The 18242-nt window shown below is 35.2% G+C and overlaps 1 protein-coding gene across 17 annotated transcripts in view; it reads right to left on the bottom strand.

Moving 5' to 3' along the window:
- LOC307185259 (uncharacterized protein) overlaps positions 1–18242 on the bottom strand; it is a 1189055-nt gene that overhangs the window by 515286 nt on the left and 655527 nt on the right. For 14 of the 17 annotated variants that reach the window (XR_013827927.1, XR_013827928.1, XR_013827929.1 and 11 more), the window contains 3 exons: positions 8411–8520; positions 6409–6471; positions 3706–3854 (listed from right to left, as the gene is read on the bottom strand). The gene's annotated coding sequence lies outside the window, so the exon portion shown is untranslated. Of the gene's footprint in view, positions 1–3705; positions 3855–6408; positions 6506–8410; positions 8521–18242 lie in introns of all 17 variants that reach the window. The other 3 variants (XM_079919216.1, XM_079919217.1, XM_079919218.1) reach the window with 3 other exon arrangements.

Raw genomic sequence — 18242 nt, 5'->3', positions numbered from 1 at the left:
CAGGGTGGATCTTAAGTCATTTGTAATATATTTTATGAGGAACTTCTTCCTTTGCTGGCAAAGGTAATATAGAAAAAGGGCTATAAAGATATTTTAAAAGATGTCCAGCAAATTTGTGTCCAAATATATCACAAGATGATAATGAAAGCTGTACTAGGTTTTATAAAATTTAAGCATTTTAGTTCTTCAAGAATAGAGGTATCATCAATAGCACATTTCTTACTATGTTCATCAGTTAATTTTATTGGTAAATATATATGCTACCTTAAACATATAAAATCTAATTCTTTCAACATAGTAAGCCTTTCATAAGGAAGAAACTGCATTTGACATGGAAAAATTGATTTTCAGATTATATTTGAATCACAGATGTGCTGATTATGAGGTTTGTACTCAAAATGAGTCTTCTTTATCCTTTTTCTTGAATTGGAGAAACTGGTGTCAGTAATGGTAGTGTGTAATTTATTTGGCATCAATAATATTTTTCATAAATGTCAACAATTTGTTTTCTGCAAAGAATTTCATAATCTTTTCAATGATTTCAGGGACTGTTATACACTGATTTTTGTTTATGCATCATTTTGCCTATAACATTAAGTTTGCTTAAAATATCATTAGTGCAGACCAAGCAAATTTTTAAAGTATATTTTTAAAATATATCTTTGTTTTTCATTACAGGATTTAGATCTTTATAAATACATCAACAATTTCTAAAAGAGCATTAGAAGAGTATCCACTAACGAGTATTCTATGGCACAAAGGCATCAATTCGACATTCTCATTGCTGTTTTGACAATGGTGGCAAACTTATGCAGGTAAATATACTTTTAATATACTTCAATATTAGTTCACACTGAAAAGCATTTTAAATGTATAGGAATTAATATAGATTTTTATTGGGTTGGCCAAAAAGTGCCTTAGGTTTTTAAATAAAAATAAAAGACACATTTTTCATTTTCACCATGAGCTTTATTGAACAACATAGTCACCCTTTTGTTCCACTACCTTCTGCCATTTTTCAGGCAACTTCATAATACCATCTTCCCAAAACTTTTTATCTTTTTGAGCAAAGAACTGTTCCAGGTGCCTTTTATAGTCTTCCAGGGAATTGAATTTTTTTCCATTAAGAGAATTTTGTAAAGACCTAAATAAATGGAAATCCGAAGGTGCAAGGTCTGGTGAATATGGCAGATGAATCAGAACTTCCCAGCCAAACTGTAACAGTTTTTGCCTGGTCATCAAAGAAACATGCGGTCTTGTGTTGTCCTGAGGGAAGATTATGCGTTTCCTTTTTTTTTTTATTTATTTTTTGTGGTCCGCGGGCCTCTCACTGTTGTGGCCTCTCCCGTTGCGGAGCACAGGCTCCGGACGCGCAGGCTCAGCGTCCATGGCTCACGGGCCCAGCCGCTCCGCGGCATGTGGGATCTTCCCGGACCGGGGCAGGAACCCGTGTCCCCTGCACCGGCAGGTGGACTCTCAACCACTGCGCCACTAGGGAAGCTCGATTATGCGTCTTCTATTGACTAATTCTGGATGCTTTTCATCGAGTGCTGTTTTCAGCTGGTCTAACTGGGAGCAGTACTTATTGGCATTAATCGTTTGGTTTTCCAGAAGGAGCTCATAATAGAGGACTCCCTTGAAATCCCACCATATACACAGCATCACCTTCTTTGGATGAAGACCAGCGTTTGGTGTGGCTGGTGGTGGTTCATTTCCCTTGCCCCATGATTTCTTCTGTTCAACATTATCGTACAGTATCCACTTTTCATCACCCATCACAATTTGTTTTAAAAACGGAATTTTCATTATGTTTAAGCAGAGAATCACATGCAGAAATACAGTCAACTTACGTGGAACCCAAACATCAAAGCAATTAACATAACCAAGCTGGGGCAAATAATTTTCAACGCTTGATTTGGTGATTTGGATATTTTGAGTATGTCGGCTATCTCCCGCGTGGTATAACGTTGATTGTTCTCAATTAATGTCTCGATTTGATTGCTATCAACTTCAACTTGTCTACCCGACCGTGGAGCATCATCCAACGAGAAATCTCCAGCACGAAACTTTGCAAACACTTTTGACATCTTCGATCAGTCACAGCACCTTCTCCATACACTGCACAAATCTTTTCTTGCGTTTCAGTTGCGTTTTTACTTTTCTTGAAATAATAAAGCATAATACACCGAAAATGTTGCTTTTTTCTTCCATCTTCAATATTAAAATGGCTACACAAAAATTCACCAATTTTGATGTCTTTTTTAAAATGCACGCTGATATGACAGCTTTCATATACAATCTAAAAACTGAATGAAGTTAAAGACAACTAAGTGCTACTAGAGCCATCTTATGGAAAAAAACGAACGAAACTTTTGGCCCACCCAATACCTTACTATTTACCACAAATTTAGACCATGCACAGACGTGTAAAATATCTTCAACTATTTTGAGTATCTTCTACCCATTCTCTTTTCCAAGCATATGTGCGGTATTATTGTATCTCTTACACCTCAAATTACGTTGTTATATCTAGATTTTGGTTGCTCTTTTTTTCTTTAAGTACTTTTCCAAGAATATGTATGATTGTTCTATGACTATGTCTTTTGTTGGTTAAAAGAAAACTTAAAATGTTCATTTTGATATATTTTTCTGCAGTAGAAGAAAATCCCATGATATAAATATCATAGAGCTTCTTGGATTATCCTCTGAACACTGGTCATTGCCTTGGCAAAAACTAAATTTTGTATATAATTTGCTCAACAAAACCTTGCCAGTATTCTTATGTTTACTTCTACTCTGTTTAGAAAGCTTCAATAGTTTATCGGATTTCAAATTTGAACACAACACTATTTTCACTCTTTTCATCTTTGTCAAGATGTTGTCATGAATGTTGTCTATGTTTTGCCCCTTCTCATTCTTCAGCTGAACATTTTACATCCCCACCTAATTTGCAAAATAGAAAAACATATATAAAATCCTTTGGTTTGTAATAAAGTAACAAGGATCTAGTATATTTTTAGCAATTTGGAAGAACCCATTAATGCTTCTAAAGTCTGTTCTGTCATTTGGTAATTTTTAAATTTTCCATTGTTTAATATTCATGTTACATCAAGTATCCAGATCTCCAGAAAATATATTTGGTTTAATGAATCTTCATGTACATTTTATCCTAGTTTTTCTTGAAATTTACCATTTCTGGTTGACATGTAGCTAGAAGCTAAATTCGCATCCTTCTTCATCAGTGACACATTAGTGCTACATTACACTGAGATGGATAGCTCTGAAATCTCCTTTTTATAGCATTACATCTCTTTTCTCCAAAAATGTATCTAAATAATACAAAATATTTTCCTTTGTTTACTTCTCTGATGGCTTTCCATTTTGTTTTCTAAAACCTATATTTTTATCCCGACATATGAGAAAAACACCATATAATAACTTAGAAGTTATTTTAAAATATGTAACAATTTGAAAATATATGAACATAATAAACCCATAAAATTTTAACAGTAGACAATTTTTGCACTGACAAAATTTCCAACAATAGAACATTTGCTCAAAAACAACTGGCCAATTACCTGATAATTTATAAGTACTTATAGTTAGGATAATTTATATCTATGCAATGTCTACTTTGTGATTTAAATGTATTAGTCAGGGTTCTCCAAAGAAACAGAAGCAAAGAATATATATAAAGAAACTTACTATAAGGTATTGGCTCATACAGTGATGGAGGCTGAGAAGTCCCATGATCTGCAGTCTCCAAGCTGGAGACCCAGGAAGGCCAATGGTGTAGTTAGAAAACCTGAGAGCTAGAGAGCCAATGGTGTAGATTTCAGTCCAAGCGTGAAGGCCTGAGAACAAGGAATGCCAAGGGCAGCAGCAGATCAGTGCCCCAGCTCAGTAGTCAGGTAGAGAATAAGAGAAAGAAAAAGAGAGCTAGAACAAGAAAGACCTCCTTTCCTCCACCTTTTTGTTCTATTCAGGCCCTCAACCCACTGGATGAAGCCCATCTACATTGGGAAGGTCATTTCCCTTTACTCAGTCCACTGATCCAAATGCTAACCTCTTCTGGAAACACGTGCACAGACAACATACCCAGAAATAATGTTTAACCGTATATCTGGCATCCCATGATCCAGTCAGACTGACACATAAAATTAACTACCACAACAAGTGATAATTAGTTATTACATAGTGGTTCATGTAATAACGAAGATACCTGTAATTTATATTGTGAACTCAGCAATATGATCTTTGTCCTATAAACATATGGCAAGACGATGTAAAGGAGAATATTATATATCAACTTAACTAATCCACTTACAATGGAGAATCTTTTTTCTTTCAATTTCAAAGAAATAAAAAATAAGACTGTCATGTAGAAACAGCTAATTTTAAATTCTGTTAGATCAATGAGCTCTTTCAGTTATCAAACTCATTCCTCTTTCATAAGTCAAAGGAGAATGATATATTAATATATGAATTGTGCAAAAATAAAACACGTTACTTCCATCTTTGGGAAAGTTCTTGTAAAATAACGAACAGCTGATTGCCAGAGATGTTACCATCCCCATTGTTACTGGAAGTGCCTGTTTAAACCAGCACACTGGAGTTTGCATCCCTTTTTACTTTTGGCAGATTGAATGCCTGCTTCTATTGCTGCTTTTCTGCCCAGATTATTGCTCCAGATATTTCCAGTCCTGCCCAGATGATTGACCAGAAGCTCCTGAAATATCCATACACACAGGGGCCACAGTATAGGCCTCTGTTACCGCTAAAAGTTTCCCCTATTAGGATACAGAGAAGATCCTCACCAAGGCAAACTATCACAGATATTGCCCATAGTTCTTTCTTTTCTGACATCATCTCTGATGACAACTAGGTTTAGGATATACAATCTGATTCATCCTCACTTTAACTAAGGTGCACTATCTGTAGCTTTATGATGAATGTCTGTTTCCTAAGGTAAGGAGAAAACCAATAGATCTATCATAAGTCTTTTTCTTTTTTTTTCCTAAAAATTTTTGAAGGCATGAGATCCACACAACAAGCTATATTAATTCCATTTATGGCAGTTGGATATTCAATTTAGATCCTAATACCACACAAGTTTTCTCCCCACCAAGTTCCCAAATATCAGTCTATGAAACCTAATGGATCCTTGAATTATATTTTTTATAACACAGGTCTAATTCGATCTTTGCATTTTACTATGTAGAAATAGGTCCCAATGGAATTCAATAAATTATCCACTTTACAAAGGCATTTAGTAGTTAAATTGGACTCTCCTAGACTATTCAATGTGGCCTCACATTTCTTGTTATGGTAAATTTATGAATTTATAACTCATAATTGTCAGCATTACTGATATTTGTAAAGAATTCCATTTCCTTTGAACCAGACTACTATGTATCTGAATGATGAGTTAATTTCCAACTCAACAACTCTCCCCAGAGTTCCAAAATGTCTTCTCTAGAATTTTAAAACTTCACCTCAATATTATTCCTAATAGTCTGTCACATTTTTAAAGGCAATGCCAGTGGCCTTAACACATTACTATTGGGTCATCCAAGCCCCCTTCCTAGAGATCAGTTTAACTATAAAAGATCTTCTGAAGGAAAAAAAAAAAAGAACACTGAACAGCATTCTTATTAAAAATATGTTAGCAACATAAAAATAGCTATGTCATAAATGAAAGAAAAAATGTACTTCATGCAAGATAATGAATTAAGACAATTCTACATGTGGCATAAATTCTATGCCATGTCCTCATTTCCTAATTTGCTTTCACATTACATTCTGAGTAAGAAGCATCAGATTTCATTTTTCAAAATCCTCCATTGTAATAAAAATGTGATAAAAAGCCCCAATACTTTCAGGCTTGTTAGCACATTTTCAAAGATAACATTAGATGTACAGCCCCAAGTGGGAATAATAAAACAACACACATATCAAGCTATTGGACTTGAGAGGAAAATAACTTTGTGGTATGTTTTGTTTGTCCTGATTTACAGTTAGAACATAACTTTCAGTCATGCATTATTAACAGGAGACAGGACACGAAAAGAACTTTATTGTTCCAAGATTAATGAATGGCTGTTCTTCAGTAAACATTTGCCTGAGAGGCAGAGTTAGCTAGAACAATTTCCTCTCCTATTTCAGGGAACTTGCCATTCAGTACCTGAAAATTCAACTTTATAGAATTCTAATACCCTAAAGAAAAAAAAAATAAAAACCTATGACAAAGCTGAAACTACCCACCAAAACACAAAGGAGCAGTCTGTATACTTGCCTTTGCCCTGATGGGAAAGCCTCTCACAGTTCATGTTCCTTTTTCATCTTAAAGTGCAGACAGACACTCCCTCACTACATCCCAAAATAACTAGTTACATGGGACAAACTTACCTATGACTTCCTCTTCTTCAAAGCATTTGTCTAGCACTGTGACAAACTGAAGTCCATTCCACACTGTAAAGAGCAATGAACTTTTAACCTAATATTGCTGAAGGTTCCAACATTAAAAAACAAAAACAAAAACAGAATTAAACACCAAGTGGACTTTGTATTTCATGATATTCTATTTTCCCTTTCTTTCTTTCATCTTTCTGCTGAGAAACATAGCACTTAGGGTATAAGGATCAAATTTTGGTTTTCAAAGATTTGTGTCACCACTGCCCCATTCTCATAAAATATACCTTACTAATACTTTACTTTTTTTTCCTATAAGCACATTTTTATGTTCCTTTAGCTTTCAGTCATTGACAATCTTTTGGGATAACCATAGCAATAGATAATAAGTGGTATATGCATGCATATAGAATGAACCTTTATCTTTGTTATCTTTATCCTTGTTTTTCAGTAGTTTGGGTGTGTATTTCTTTGAAATTATCCTGTTGGCATTGAGTTTTTTAATTTTAAATTTTTATCTTATATCAAATGCCCCAAGGGATTATTTGGGAATTGGGCAGTAGTCTGTATTGTAGGTCAGGTCTTCACATTATTGCTACTTCACAGTAATTTATTTCACCAACAGCAATATTTGGTATTGACTGTAGTATAGTTTTTTTTTTTTAAGTATGAAAATAATTGATAGAAGAATAGTGTTTATCTCAGGACAAGGAAAGGATTGGTGTTGTCTGGGAAGATGCAGAAGGGAAACTCCTGGGGTGTGGGAAACAGGTAGAGGCTAATGCATGAATATATATATGAAAAATTAGTTGAGTTGTACAATTAAGATTAGCACACTGTATATGCTTTATATATATTATACCTTGATAAAAAATTTTAAGGCTTTTTCTTTCATTTATCATTATCACATAAATGGCATTTATTATATTCTTGAAATTTTATACAGTACTAGCTTTAAGCACTAAAATAATATAATACAATAGCAATATTTAGTTAGTTCATTGATTATTTCTTCAGTAATACTTTCTGGGGCATCAAAAGTGTAGACATAAGACATAATACGTCCTTGAGCTCACAGTTTAGTATGGGGAGACATATAAGCTTAGGTACAGTTGTATCAGGGTAGAATTCCTATGATTAGGGAAGACAAAGCTGGGTGTTTTTTTGTTGTTGTTGTTTTTTGAACACATAAGTGGGGTCAACAACTAAGTCTGAAGGGTGGAGTATTAGGGAAAGCCTCCCTAAGGAGATGGTTGAGCTTGACATGCACTTATGGAGATTAAAATCTAAGTAAAGAAACTTTTTAAAAATGGCCAAAAAAATGTCACTGAAGTATGTTGGCAGAAGAATCAAAAATTATTACACTGCTTTTCTCCATAAATACATAAACCAGACAAATTAAGCACAACAGGTGGAGACTTTAAGACATTAATGGCTTATTGGAAATAAATTCTCACTAAATATGAAAGGTTCAAAGACAAAGTAACTGTTAATTAAAACTTTAATGGATAAAAGGAAAATTACTTCAGTGTTACCTCTAAACAAGGTCTCTGGAGAAGCTTTTAGCTGGTTAAGAGAAGACTTGTTAGGCAATAAGGCCATGAGATCTTAAGTTTTATGTGGTAGAATGATGAACACTCATGAACAGCTGGGGCTGAGCTTATGTAATAACTATTAACTTCAAAGGAAGACTCTGGCCCAAAATATTAAGACTAACTAATATCACTAGCTTTCAGCCAGTAACTCCATTTCTTGTCATTCATTCCCTAGCATCAGACTCTGACCCCAAATTACCCACTTGCCTACTTCTCATACCCCCCCATACTTGCCTACTTCTCATACCCCCCTATACTAATGTTTCAACCACATTTCTATCCCTCCGGACTTGCTCCTACCTGTTGCCCTATCTTGCTTCACCACTCTTTTTCTGAATGGTCCTCCATTCTCCTCTAAATTAAAAGCCATAATGGCTTAGTAAAAAAGTTTATCTTTCACTTACACGAAATCCAACACAGATGTTCCTGTTCAGTCAGGGTGATTTCCACATTATCATTTCAGCATCCAGTCTCCTTCCAGTTTCCCTTAGGGTTTGAAGTGTTCTGTAGGATCCTTTTCCAGATGGCAAATGGGGGAAGAAGAAGTATAAAGAATCATAAAGGAGGTTTTGAAGAACTAGGACTGGCAGTATTTCAAATCACTTCAGCCCACATTCAGGTGGCTAAAACTTAGTCACATGGCCACCACATCTAAATGCAAGGGAGGCTGGGAAATGTAGTCTAGCTATCTGCTCAGGAAGAAGAGAAAATTATTTTGGTACGTCCATGGCAGTCTCCACCACACTTGCCCATTATCGTTCTTCATCCAGTTTCCACTTATAACTGGGCTTCCCAATATACTAAGCTTCACAGACAGATGGCTGCAGTCCCTACTGGCCCTGAGTTGACATACCTGAATTTTGATAGTAAGAGATAGTAAGGACTCATAAATTAATATATATGTGTTAAGTGCCTACTCTGTGTCAGACACTTGTTTAAGTGCTAGGGAAAAACAGTAATTGAAATGAACAAAAATGCTAACCCTGATGAGCTTACACTATCTCAGCATCTTCTCACAGCTTTGCAAAAAGAAAGAATAATAGCTACCTGCCTGTGTTATAGAATAAGAAGAGCATCCAGAAGATCCTTTTGATTAGAAATATCTCCTGGATCCAGGTAGCATATTATTAGTAGAGATTCAGTCACCTGAGTTAATCCTCTAACCCTCTTTTAAATACATTAAATATTAAATTAAGTATATTAAATCTTCTGGAAGGAATGATATATTAAGTCACAAGAGCTTCGTGTAAATCTCCCTGTCAGATGTCTTTCTTTGAGATGGAAAAAAAGTGGTATCTAGAGGACAAGAGTGCTTAAGGACACAAAAAAGGTACACAGACAGAGGGCAAAATGAAGAAACATTTCCCACCTTATAATTTCACTTCACACATCAAAGCATGTCATGGTAAGTAATTCTGCATTCATGTGTACAAAACTTTAAGGAAAAACCTTATCAAAAGCCAAGATTTTACCCTAGAATATTTAGATGATGAGTTCATTTTCCAACCATTGCACTACAGATCTTCCTCAGTTCAGGATGGGGTTATGTCCCAATAAACCCATCGTAAGTTGAAAATATCATAAGTCAAAAATGCATTTAATACACCTAAACTACTGAACATCATAGCTGAGCAGCATAGCATACCTTAAACATGCTCAGAACACTTACATTAGCCTACATTTGGACAAAATCACCTAACACAAAGCCTATTCTATAATAAAGTGCTGAATACCTCATCTACTTTATTGAATACAGTACTGAAAGTGTAAAACAGAATGGTTGTGTGGGTACAGAATGGGTGTAAGCATACTGGTTGTTTACCCTCGTGATCGTGCGGCTGACTGGGAGCTGAAGCTTGCTGCCACTGCGCAGCTTCATGAGAGAGTATCATACTGAGTACCTCTAGCCCACAGAAAAGACAAACAATCAAAATTCAAAATTCTAAGTACTATTTCTACTGAATGTATATCACTTTCACATCACTGTAAAGTCGTTAAGTCAAACTATTACCAAGTCGGGGACCATTCTACGTCAAACAAAACATTCAATCTGCAACTTCATGTGATGCAGGTCAATTTTGTCTGTCCCCAAAACCACCTACCATATGATCAATCAACCTCACATTAACCTTTCTCAACACTTGAAATAAATACTCTTGAACCTTAGTTCAAGGAAATGTTTCTCCTTTGCCGTGCACCTGAAACTATCACAACATTGTTAATCAGCTATACTCCATTATAAAATAAAAAGTTATAAAAAAATAAAAGGAAATGTTTCTCCCCCCCTCTATCCCTGCCTTGGAATTGCTGGAATTGTTAAACCCAGTAGGTAAAGAGATTATAAATTTAAATAATGGGATTTGATATCGGAGATTTCTAAGTTCAATTTGTTGTCTCCAGTGTTTCTGTAAAAGAGGAAATGGTATGAAAAAACCCAGTTCCTATTATCTCCTATCATCAGTCACAGCCCTAGGCTAGGACTTTTTATGCAAATTTAAAGAGAACACATAGCTATTCAAAGCTGTTTTCAGAAATTGAATGTTTTATATAAAAATCCTAAAATGATTTTTATGTAAAGTGGGCTTGTATTTCTAATTAATAAATCTCTTATCTTCCTAATAGGATAATATACTAACCATTATTTCTTTGAATTTGCAGAAATTTACATTCTTATGTATTTATCATCTCTCTCCCATACATTATAACAAAAATTACAGTGAATACTGTAGATACTGAAAACTAATCATTTCTATCCGGGCTGGTTAAATAATGTCTCAACTTTTGTTAGCTATGTATGTACACAGATACATAGAAATTTTAGCTACAAAAGGCTTAAATCTTATTTAGTCCAAGGCTTTCATTTAATAGATGAGAAAACTGAGACCTACAAAGGTTACAGAAATCCAGTACTAACATTAGAAAAACAGCTCAAGTGTACCCTCCCTTGAAGATGGGTCAGCATTGCCAGCCCTATATAACTACTAAGTACAATGCTTTCAAATTAAAGAAGTGGATTACATTTAAATTCAGATCTAAACTGAATGAATGGGTTTTGAATTAGTTCTAAAGACAGACATCAAATAAAAATAAACAAGGGTCAAAATCTGTTTTTTAACATACTTGTTAAAATTTCCACTGAGTAGAGTTAATTGCACTTATTCATGTAGGGGCAGGAGCCCAACCAAGCTATTACTTGGGAAAGCAAATATTTTATTTGCTAAGTAAAATACTTAGGGAAGCAAATATTTTTATTCTGTTTTTGAAAATGGATTTATGTCTGTTAAATTAGTTATCCTGAGGGAGGCTGAAAACTAATTCAGGGCTTGTTTATCTATTCAGAGGGATACATTCCCATTCTGCCTGCACTGCAGAAATTTGAGGAAACTCAGGTCCAAGGCATTAATGCTGAAACTTTAAATCTGTTCATTGACTCCTTACAGGATTAACTTTCTAAGTATGCTTAAGTTCTGAGGCATTTGTTTGCCATGGAAGTCAGACTCCTTAAGCCTAATCAGGAGCTGTTGCTGCAGTTTATTTATAGTTCAGAAGGTGAAACTGATTCACTTAATTGGAAAACACTGCTTCCTAGTCTATGTGCCTATTGATGTACTGTACCTTTGACGCGATTAGTTACCAGGGTGAAATTCTAATATGACCTTTGTTAATAATTTGCATTCTCCATAATGGCTGTTTGCAGTTTCTAAGAGCTGTTTACATGATGTGCTTGGTAATCAGTCACACAGTGCAATTCCCATGGTGGAGAGAAAGATCCACTTTAATTGGAATAGTGCAGAAGGCTCAAATCTGAGAAAATTTTAGTAGTCTGTGGTTCATTTCTTGCAGAGTTCCGCATATGCTTTTAAAATGGAAAAGGTATGCTTGTACAACTAGCCAGACATCATGCAATTTCCATTTGGAAAGTTGCAATAAAGGATATGAAAACATCATGATGAAAAGAGTACATGGTGACAGAACGGAATATTATTTGCCCATTTAGACAAATACTGCTCATAGCATAGCCATCCCTCATTCACTTTGCAGCACAGAACACACACACACACACACACACTACACTGGTCCTTTGTGAACTCGTTCTTAGAATTTCTATTTAAAAGAGTACTACCATCAAACCATCTGACCAAACTGATTTTAAAGAATACAATTTGTGGATTTTTACATTGCTTATGGGGCATAGAAGACAAGAATGTCCATTTTAAAGAACAACAACAAGTACACTCTTTGAAGTGAGTAGCATGATGTTACAGAAAGTTCCTTGGATTTGGAGCCAGGCAGTCTGCAATCAGTGTTGGCGTTACCACTTATTTGCTGTGTGAGTTCGGTCAAGTTAATTAACCTCTTTGAGGCTCTGTTCATTTATCTATGAAATGAGAATAATAATGGGTATCTCATAGGTGTGTGAGTATTAAAGTAGCATGCAGCCTTCTCTGCTATAATGTTGTGTTCCTAAGAGAACTCAAAACAAAATCAAAATATTAATATAACAGTTTTATTATATTTATTTTCTAATAAAACTAGTGAAAAAAATTAAGGGCAAGGGAACTTCAGACCAGGAAAAAAAAGTTATTTTTCCTGCAATATTTAAATTAAAAAATGCTTTTATAACCATAAAAGCTGTAAAAACTAAACATCGCATCCGGAAGCTAAACATCCCTATGTCACCCAAACTTTAAAAGTTTCTCTCATTTGCTCAAGAGCAATGGCTGGTCTTTTCGCACTACCACAGTTCTTCTTACACATTCCTACCCCCCAGTCATATTTCCAACAAAACACAAAGCAATTAAAATAAACATCCCTGCTGCTAAACACTACCGTATTTTTTTCATAATTCAGTTACTATCAAAAGTGGTCTGCACAGTGCACATGTGCCCACCCCTGCATGACTACAAGACTCACTTGGCAAGATTCTTAAGAATCCAGATTTCAGACCCCATTCCAGACCTGCTGATGCAACAAGTCTGTTATGGGGCCAAGGAATCTGCATTTCAATAAGTATTTCTTCATTCAATCCAAAAGAAGAGCCTCCAACAAAAATAATATGTAAGAAGCAAATCTGAATCATGTTGATATTGCCTATGAATCCGGCTCAGAATATTTTATTAAGCTTTATCCTGAGAATTAATGATGGCATAAGAGCTGGATAAGATTTTAGAATAGTTATTTTTAAAACAAAATTGTAAGAGGAAATATCAGTTACTTATGCATAACTGATAATTCACCTTAATAATGGTGTAGCAAAAATATGCAATAAAATAGATGGAGGTCTCACAAGCCCTCTGTGCTATTACCTGCAGATATGGAACTTGTTTCAATTTCTAGGCTCTTTTTATTTTCAAGGTTTTCACACTCATCTCACAAAACCTTTTTTTTTTTTAGATGTTGTATCCGTCACTTGATTTGACAGACTAACAGATGCTTCATGCCTCATGTTTCCTCACCCTCCTTGCTAAGTGTATATTGCTTCTACTTTGATTTTTTTTTTTTATCATGTAATACTGAAACATTTCTTTATGTGAAAAACTAAATTATAAGCCACCTCTGGTAAGAAATGTTTGCTTTTTTCACAGGATCTGTTTTCTGAATAGATGCCTCTACATTTTTCTTAAATTGAATATTCACGTTTTCAGAATGGAACAAACAAATTTCAAGATTTGAAAGCACAGCCATGCTGACATATAGTTGGCCAAGTACCGAAAGGCCTTTGCATGAGTGACAGCAACACCAACTGCACATACACTGGAGTTGGCTCTATCCCTCTGGTAGCACAGTAAGAGAATCTATGTGTCCTGGGGACCCAAGAGAGATGGAAAGTTTTGGTAATCAACCTTCCATGATATTTCGGTAACACCTTTGTGAAAGAGCTCTACTATAAATGAATTAACATATTAGAATGAGACACTGAAGTTACAAAAGTGGATATAATAATGTGGTAGTATTATAGAAAGTAAGCAGTCTTTAAAATCAGGGTACCTGATTCTAGTCACCTCCATGTTACTTACAAAGTAGTGACCATAGGCAGTCACGTGCTTTCTCTGGACCTTTGTATTCTTAGCTTTAAACTAAAAATCATAGCAGAATTAACCACACTGGGTGGGAGGAATGTGCATGATAAAATGTGAGAAGGAATCAATAAGCAGCCTTGTTTTCCTTCATCATTTATATTTGATCTGTATATGAATATAGTAAAGCCAATTTAACAAAAAATAGTAGAAATTATACTTTGTCTTATATATTTAGGAAGAAAAGTAATCTGAATCATTAAATTAAAACATAAAAAATAGAAATCCAGAGGGAAGCTAGTAATTTCACCCCAAGTGCTGCAACGAGCTGAAGAAAGCAAAGATACAGGATGAAGCCTATCTGGTTTCCCAGTTATTAATCTGTTTCCCACATTGATTTCCTTAAAGATAAGTGAAAAGTAATAAAAATTAAAACATGTTTTTTACCACATCTGTCTGATATTTCAGTTCTTTCTAATGCTCTTTGTATTGATTCCCATGTCTCAGATTCACTACAGCTCTGGACATGCTGACTAACTTAGGTGCTTGAGATGGCAAAAGATGACATTAGGTAAAATGGGGTGAAGACCTGCTGCGTTTGGTGTCCCTGGCACCCCCTCCATCAACATTTTGCCCAGGAAAGAAGTAATGGAAGTTTTGCCTAAGACTGGTCATTTTTATTTTGCTTTAATGCATAGAACAGGATCTGGTCATTATTATATAATTCAAGGCGAAATAGAGCAACATGAGGTTCGTAGCAAAGTAAGATATTAAACCTAGAAATTGATCTGGGTGGCATGGCTTACCATGGCTGCTTTTGCAACTACACAAGATTATGCTGGAGCTTTCGGTGATATGGATGTGGGTACCAGAAGCTGAGAAAACCTTCATTCAGAAATTCCTAGCATGGCAGATCTCACTGTGCAGAAGCTGGCAATCATTGCCACCACCTGAGTGTCTTTTCCTTAATGGAATTGGGAAAAATTCCAGCACTAACTGAACAACTCCATCCAGATATATCCCTGTATCCTTTGCTGAAACCTGTATCCTCTGAGCTTCTTACAGTGAAGTATGGTTTGTATAAGATTCTATGTTAGAACTCTAATTTTTCCAATTCACAACCCCAGTGGGACTAATTCTGGGATATTTCTGGTGTATCTAGGGTGGTACTTCACTGAATATATAACGAAAAACAAGCATTTATATAACAGATATGACTGTTACTCAATGATAAATTTTAGCCAAACACAATTTCCTGACTCTGCTGCCTTCTATCCCTCTGTCTCAACCTCTTTTCTGCCAACAGAAAGAAAAATGCACCCAGAGCTTATTTAACTGTCTCAGTGCTGCATTGTCAAAAAGACTTAATTCATGCTGTGCAATCTATTGTTTCTGTTTTCTCTTCCCAACCTAAAGTTACCTCTAGTTCTTATTCACAACCTTCATTCACTTTAATTGATCACTCTCATTATCTACCTCACCTTGTTTCTCTGGCCAAGTATTAGCTGATTGGTCATTATTTTCCCTGATTTTTTTCAGTTGTAGCCCTAGAGATCTTATTTTCCCATTTCTCCTACATTTTTAATCTTTTCTTTAAATTGTTACCAAACATCTCATTCTTCAACCACAAGTGTATATATGTATGTATGGAGGGTGGGTGTATATAAAATATATTTATAAAGTAAGTTGATCTGCAAGGATATAAAGATAAAAAAAGATAAGGTTACCCTGGAAAATTCATACTAATTGGTACAACATAAAATGAAAGAGAAGGAATATCTTCTATGCTCATGGTATCAAGCTATTTATCTAGTCTACTCAGTATTATTAACATAGCTAAGGAAAGACTGAAACATCAGCAAAGGGTCATATTTAGAAATGAAATATGGAAAAAGCAAGTCCTAAAACAAGCTTTCATAATCCATGTTCATCAACATTCAAGCACTTTAAAATATATCTCTGGCAGACGCAAATAATCCAGTTACTAATGAGACACACTTTTCTGTGGCAGAAAGGTATTACAGACTCTTCCCTGGACTTTAAATAATATCACTCAAGACTATTTGCCTTCATAATTCCATCTGTACCAAACACTGTTATAATTACTAAATTTAGATACCCATGTACATGTATATCAAGACTGAATATTTTTATCAGAAAATGCACATTATCTTTTTACCAAAAAGGGAAATGTCTCATTGTAGAGAAATAATTTGGCATCCTAGATTATAAATATATCTCCAGTAAAATTAAAAAGTATATCTAATCATCTCCATATTGACTGATTAAACCCAGCTTACATGCTTTAAACCTGTATCATGAAAATAATGTCACCCTATAAAAGTTCTTGATGTCCAGCAAAATGATAACAAATGTACCTCAGTTTTTAATCTTTACAAACTTGAATACCAACAAAATAAGAAACATGGTTTTTTCCCCTAAAAATTAGAAGAATATTAAAAGCAACAAGAGAAAAACAACTTATTATGTACAAGAGAACTGCAATAAGATTATCAGCAGAGTTTTCTGCATGAACTTTGCAGGCCAGGGGAGTGGGATAATATTTTCAAAGTCCTAAAAGAAAAAACTTCCAATAAAGAATACTCTAAACAGCAAATTTAACTTTCAAAATTGAAGGCACGATAAAGAGTTTTCCAGACTAGCAAAAGCTAAAGAAGTTCATCACCACTAAACCAGCATTACTGGAAATGTTAAAGGGCTTCTTTATGCTGAAAAGAAAGGGTGCTAATTGATTACAAGAACACATATAAAACAATAAATCTCACTGGAAAAGTAAATATGTAGTAAGTAGGTAATTAATTACTTATAAAACTAGTATGAGAGTTAAAAGACAAAAATCATACAAATAACTATGATCACAATAATTAGCTAAGGAATACACAAGATAAAAGGATACAAAATGTGACATGAAAAACATAAAATTTTGGGCTTCCCTGGCGGCACAGTGGTTGAGAGTCCGCCTGCCGATGCAGGGGACACGGGTTCATGCCCCGGTCCGGGAGGATCCCACATGCCGCGGAGCAGCTAGGCCCGTGAGCCATGGCCGCTGAGCCTGCGCGTCCGGAAACTGTGCTCCACAATGGGACAGGCCACGACACTGAGAGGCCCGCGTACCACAAAACAAAACAAAAAAACATAAAATTTTGAGGGAGGGAATAAAAATACAGAGTTTTAGGGCTTCCCTGGTGGCGCAGTGTTTGAGAGTCCGCCTGCTGATTCAGGGGACGCTGCTTCATGCCCCAGTCCGGGAAGATCCCACATGCCGTGGAGCGGCTGGGCCCGTGAGCCATGGCCACTGAGCCTGCACGTCCGGAGCCTGTGCTCCACAACGGGAGAGGCCACAACAGTGAGAGGCCCGCGTAACGCAAAAAAAAAAAAAAAAAAAAAAACAGAGTTTTAGTATGTATTCAAACTTAACTTGCTGTCAACGTAAAATAGACCAGTATATTTATATAGACTGGTAATATGTGACATTCACAGTAACCACAAAACAAAAACCTATCAGAGACACACAAAAGATAATGAGAAAGGAATCTAAGCATAACACTACAAAAAGTCATCAAATCACAAGGGAAGAAAGCAAGAGAAAAAGAAAAGAACAAAGGAAGAACAAAAGTCAGAAAACAATGAACAAAATGGCAATAAGCACATACCAATCAGTAATTATTACTTTAAATGTAAATAGAGTAAATTCTTTATTCAAAAGGCATAGAGTGGCTGAATGGATAAAAAGACAATGTCTAGCTATACAAGAGACACACTTTAGATGTAGGGAAGGACAGACTGAAAGTGAAGAGATGGAAAAAGATATTCCATGCAAATGGAAACCAATAAAAGTTGGAGTAACTATATTTATATTAGACAAAATAGACTTTAAAACAAAGACCATATAATAAGAGACAAAAAAAAGAGTTATATAATGATAAAGGGGTCAATCCAACTAAAGGATATAACATTTGTAAATATGTATGCACCAAACAGAGGAGCACATATTATGTATACAAAGCAAATATTAACAGACCTAAAGAAAGAAATAGACAGCAGTACAATAATAGTAGGGGAATTTAATACCCCACTTACATCAATGGAAAAATCACCCAGACAGAATATCAGGAACGAAACATTGGCCTTAACTGATATGTTAGACCAGATGCGCTTAACAGATATTTACAGAATATTCCACACAAAAGAAACTAAA

Source organism: Stenella coeruleoalba (assembly GCF_951394435.1).
Source record: "Stenella coeruleoalba genome assembly, chromosome: 4".
Lineage (NCBI taxonomy): Eukaryota > Metazoa > Chordata > Mammalia > Artiodactyla > Delphinidae > Stenella > Stenella coeruleoalba.
This window is presented reverse-complemented; position numbering and strand designations above follow the sequence as displayed.